General features: G+C 26.8%; 1 protein-coding gene across 2 annotated transcripts in view; it reads right to left on the bottom strand.

The window, feature by feature from the left end:
* Nucleotides 1–3,304, bottom strand: part of LOC129964004 (probable glutathione S-transferase 7) — a 31,291-nt gene extending 27,987 nt beyond the window's left edge. Inside the window, exon 1 of one of the 2 annotated variants that reach the window (XM_056078655.1) lies at nt 3,149–3,304. The gene's annotated coding sequence lies outside the window, so the exon portion shown is untranslated. The remainder of the gene's footprint in view (nt 1–3,148) is intronic. The other variant, XM_056078654.1, reaches the window with a different exon arrangement.
* Nucleotides 3,305–6,000: the final 2,696 nt, after the last annotated feature.

A 6,000-nucleotide genomic window follows, 5' to 3' on the forward strand; every position in this document is an offset into this window, starting at 1 on the left:
GAACAGCCTGAAGCAAGGTATCTAAAACTGCACGAGTTATATATCTGTCAAAGTTTGAAATTTAATAATATTTTGTTGATGGTCCTAGTATCAATGTATTTACGATATTTAATAGGAATTCTTAATAACCACTAATATGTGTATGAACCGACTAGTTTTTAAAGGCATGCAATGCTTGGAAAAATTAATAAATTTATATGGAGTGTATATATTAAAACTGGATAATGCCAGCGTCCTTGCATAGTGGTAGCGCATCTTCCCCGTAATCTGGGCGTCCCGGGTTCGAATTCCGGTTCGGGCATGGTTGTTCTTCATTTGTGTTCTATCTGTGAGATGTGTGAATGTGCCCTCCTGTAAAAAGGGGTTGTGCAAGCCAATGTGTGAGTTTCATCTTCGTATGAGCTAGAAGTCAGACTTCTGCCCTTGGGGTAATTACCCTCAGAAGTTACTGCACCCCCTTTCCATGGTAGCGCGGACACGACATCATCATCAAAACTAAATAACAATTTTTCATAAATAAGCTATCAATAATTCAATCATACTTGAATATATCGCATATGAATGTCTCTATCAAGCAGAGATTAAAATGCTAAGTTGAAATATAGCTTATAAGTTGAAAAGGGATGAATTAAATTTATACATATCTTATTTACTTTTTTAGATATGTATAGTTTACTTTAAATTTTTGTTATTTATTAGTTAAAAACTAGAAACATTGATCAAAAATAAATGTATTCACAAGTTAGTTTCTAAATTTTATGTATTACGTTTTTTTAAAAAAATTCTTCTAAAAGTTTTGACAAAATTCAAGTAAATTTTATATCAATTGTTAACTAATTTCAAACTATAATATATTAAATAAATGATAATGATTACATTAAATTAATATATGCGCTTTGTAACAAATTATAAAGTAATACAAAATTTCTTTTATATCTTGGGGAATAAATACTTTTACTTACTTTTACTTATTTTTTTTATTTTTTTTTACTTATCAATAATTTTACTAATCATTAATCAATTTTTTTACTAATCAATAAGGACTTTTACTTATCAATAATTAATCAATCTTGCAATATAAATTATTTCTACTGCTAATAATAGAGAATATATGTTTGTTTGTTGGCGACTTACAGGCCAGACGTTTGACCTATAATCACAAATGTCCTTTAAACGGTAAGAATGTGCACTTTGGAGTCAGGTTATCTATATTTTTTATTAATTGAAGACAAAGCAAAATCTTCCCACGATAACTTCTGAAAACATTATTGTAAAAAATGGTTTTTGCATTATTTTAAAATTCCGAAAAATTTCCTTTTAATTATAACAGTTGATTTGTAGTGCATTTTTTCCTAAACATTGGCGATTTAAAAAAATACAATTTTTTTTTTGAAGAACGTTTAATAATACTTTCATTATTGCTATTGCATTCGAACCATCTCCATCATTTCATCAAATATTTAATCGTGTGATTTTCTTCCAGTTTTGGAAATTAATGATGTATGATTCTGTATATTATCCGCACGGTTTATACATAATACAGATACGCAGTTTAAATGCTATGAAAGACAACACGAATTATTAGATTATACGAAATATTTAGCCATATGATAAAATGGGACTAGACTTTATTAAGGATATTCATGCCCTGTTTAAAAACAAATACAAAATTTTACTACAAATTGAGGTTTAAGAATTCTTTACTGAAGGAATCAAACATATGAGATTTAATTGAATAGAATTAAGATTTTTTTTTTCATACGAGCTGGTCGTCAAATGCAGCTAGTAAAACGATGCAACATTTATTTTATCTGTAAATGCAATGTGAATTTTTTTTATAAATATACCCTTTATTTTACAGCATAAGAATATAATGTTGGATTAATTAGTTGCTCATCCCTTACTTTTTTTTAAATAAAAAATTACTAATTGTGCACTATCTAGCAAACTATGAAAAGTTCGGGAACTTCCAATTTTTATATTTGTATTTAGTCTCAAATTATCGTTTGATGTCTTTTACTGTGCGTCACTGTAATACCTATTAACTTCTCAGTTAATTGCATTTTTTGATTTATAAAAATTGCTTATTTTTATCTTTGCACAGTAATTTAATAATTGTATCAGCTTCAGATACAGGAAGTAAATTTGTAATGTTTAAAAAATAGTGATAAATGTTTTATTATTTGTTCGAACAATATATTCTTAAGAAGCTAAAATGTTTAAGTATTTTATAAAACTTAAGGTAATATCTTTTAATACTAGTAGTTGGAGCTTTTACAAAACAATACCATTGATATAATATTGATTCATTTCTTCCATACTTTTTAATTTGCCAAGTATATTAAACTATAAAAATAATTTTTTAAGATAGAGAAATATGTTTTATTGGGCAATTGTATTTTAGTAAGAATACCAATACCAACAGATAAATATGAAATATTTTTTTGGTTTAGTAATTTTTGCAGATGTTTTAAGACCAACATCTATCAAATATTAACATATTAGAAAGATATAAAAGGAGAAACATGGAAATATATAAACACCCATAGTTCCATAGTATAAAATGACGCATTTGATAAAAATTACTAATATGCTATTTAACTTTCCAAGCTGATGTATTTGGATTCAGATCACAATAAAGTATCAAAACTGTATTTTATGAAAAGAACTTCAAAACTGTACGAAAATAATTCAGAACTTTTCAATCCATTGAAAAAGAAAACTATTTCATAATTTACATAGAATTTTCATTCTTAATTTATCATGCAAAGATTAAAATTTTTATTATTAATGCATTATAGCAAATTTAATTAATTTTATAAAAGAATTCTAAAAACATAATGATTTGATTGTATAATTGCACGTAATTAAGAAGTAAATAATCCAAGCAAATACTAAATTAATATATTTTTAGTCTTTGGTACTGACGTGTATCTAAATATTTATATCATTTAGCGATCAATGAAAGAATTGATTCAAGCAGTACACTAAACAAATAAATCGAATATACCAGTCAACTGAAATGTTTAATTTTCAAGTGTCCTTTTAACCTTTTATTCAACGTTATTTGCACTATGGTGATAACTCAAATCCTTCCTCAAATATTGATTACCCTACACCTTCCCAATAAAGACGAAATCGTATTTACCTTTTCAGTATTCTCTGTTACGGGCTCCTTCGATTCTAAATACAAGTGCGAGTAGAAGCTGTGATGAAGTATCCTACCCACCTGCCTAGTTTAATAAATCTTTATCAGCTGCTGCAGTTCTAACCATGTGATCCCCCTCTAGCGAAAGCCAATTCGGGGGCAAAGTTTCGCCGATAGCTTGCTTCTGATAGAAATTGATGGAGCTCCTGTTGGGTTGCGTTTGTTAGGTTGAAGCTTGCTATCCAGAAAGATGATTCACCGAACATTCCTAACTATTAACATTGATGGTGGGTGATATGGAAATCAAAATTGATGATTTAGATCCGGTTTGATTAGTGATATTTAGCAATTAATAACAGATAAAATTAGAGATATCGATTGAAAAATCAGACTGTGTTAACGTTATAATCGCAAAGTTTTTTCAGAATCTAAAAAAAAAAAAAAAAAAAAAAAAAACACAGTCATAATGACTAAATTTTTGCGATAGTATGACAAGCAAAGATGATCTAGTTAAAGGTCAGGTCATTATATTAAAATTGTAAGCATTAAAGAAATAGAATATTGTGAGAATAGCGTTTCAGAAGAGATGCTATTTAAAATTGAGGGAAAATTCCAGTCTTTTGCAGAATTTTTCAAGAATATCAAAAAAATCAAAATGGCAATAATTTTGCAATACTTTTAATTTTCAAAATTTGAAAAGTTTATGTATGATTATGCATACCTTTATGATTGCAAAACATTACCAAAATCTAAAAATAGCCATAATGATGATACTTTTGTAATAATGTGTTAAACAAGGGTGATCTAGGTTAAGTTCATTTTATTAGTTATAAGCATAAAATAAATAGAATATTGAATGAGAATGTTATTTAAAGTTGCAAGAGGGATGTTATTTAAATTTAATTATTAAATTTAAATAACTTCTGTCTTTTTAATTATTAAAATTTTTAAAAAGATAGAAACTCAGTCTCTTCTTATTTAAAGTTGTGACAGAATTCTAGTCTTATTTCTTTGTAGAATTTTCCGAGAATATTCAAAAAATTAAAATGACAATAATACTTTTAATTCTCAAAATTTGAATAGTTTATGTACGATTATACTAGCCTTTACGATCGGAAAATTTTTCCAGAATCTAAAAACAACCATAATGATAACGATTTTCTGATTGAACGACAAACAAGGATGTGCTGAGTCAAGGGAAGGATATTATATTAAAGTTGAAAGCATAAATGAAGTAGAATACAGACAGAATAATGTGCCAGTGGTGATACCATTTTAAATTAATTAAAAAGATAGAAACTCAGTCTCTTCTTATTTATAGAATTAAAAAATATCAAGGAATTAAAATGGCAACAATTTTATAATACTGCTACGTGTCAAAATTTAAATTGTTCATGTATGAAACATATTAAAGTACAATTTTTAATTACTTTTTAGATATTTCTACTTCTTAATTACAGCTTCACTTTCATTTGCGAAATTAGTAAAGGCTGATCCACAAAATATTAAAGTAAAATTTGAAATTATAAATAACGATATAGTGTATTTGTATAATAGTTAATTATAGATATTTGTCGACGAATTTTATAGTGCAAAATTAGTTAAAAAGTGAAATAGAGTTCCAACTCTATGCATTTAATTGATATTTCATAATGATGACAATTAAAATAAAAATTGATTTTATTCAATTTAATTAAAATTATTCTTAATTTGATGTCTATTCTATAAGGTGAATAATGTAGAGATCTTCTTGAGAGTTAAAAAGAATTCTAAACATTATAATTATATAATAGTATATAATTATAGCTCTAAATGGTCTAGATCAAGTGAAGCTGCTTGATTTTGCTTTTAACTAAAGATGCAAGTCGAAACTAATAACATGATGAATCATTTCAGAGAATTAGTTAATTTAAAATTTTCGAGGACGCTCTAGGAATCTTTGCAATAATATTTCTTCGATGATCTTCAGAATAAAATTTTGAATTATAATTTGCTTTGTGGCATAAATTAATAAATATATATTTATGTACTTTTTACAAGATCTTTTTTTCTTCCTTCATGATTATTGATGCATTTAATTTGAAAATTCTACTAAGTAGAAAGGAAAAGACCAGTAATACATTTAATTTAAAATATTGGTATAAAATGAGATGCACGATAAGAGTTATTTAATTCTGCACAATTGTTTGAAATTCATCGTTTCTTTCTAATGGCAGGAAAATTAAATATTTTGGGTTTCATTTAAATTGTATTATGGTATTCTTAAATTATTGAAAAATCCAACCATTAACGAATAATTGTTACATCATCATCATAATCACGTGGGGAAGGAGCTAACACCTTTATTAGAGAATATACGAAAAAGTTAGGAAGACCACCTCAACTGCTTATGAACACATTAACACATTTTCAAAGGTTCTTTTAATGTATTAATCTACCGAGGGAAAGTAACGAATTAAAAAATTTGCATATAAATACGTTTGAAAAATAGACCGTATTTCGGTAAAATTACTATATGACAATTTTCAAGAAGATTGACACAGGGGATGTAAAAGCTCTGCATGAAAAAGGTGCGCTCAGAAAAAATTATTTTGCCTATATTCATTCGGTGTTTCGGGATTAGGATATAGGCAATCAGTAACGTTCTCATCAGAATTTTACTCTTTAATGAAAAATTTATAAAAGCATATGTTCCTGAATTTCTTTGGAGGAATTAGGGATTGAAGTTTGATAAACGTTTCATTACAATTTATAGAAATAAATGAAATAGTAAGCATTTCTGGAAAGAAATAAAAAAGAAACCGGATGAATGTTAGACAAAGTTTGTTCAAAAATGTACAGTTATATTCATA

Source organism: Argiope bruennichi, chromosome 3 (genome assembly GCF_947563725.1).
Source record: "Argiope bruennichi chromosome 3, qqArgBrue1.1, whole genome shotgun sequence".
In the NCBI taxonomy this organism is placed as follows: Eukaryota; Metazoa; Arthropoda; class Arachnida; order Araneae; family Araneidae; genus Argiope; species Argiope bruennichi.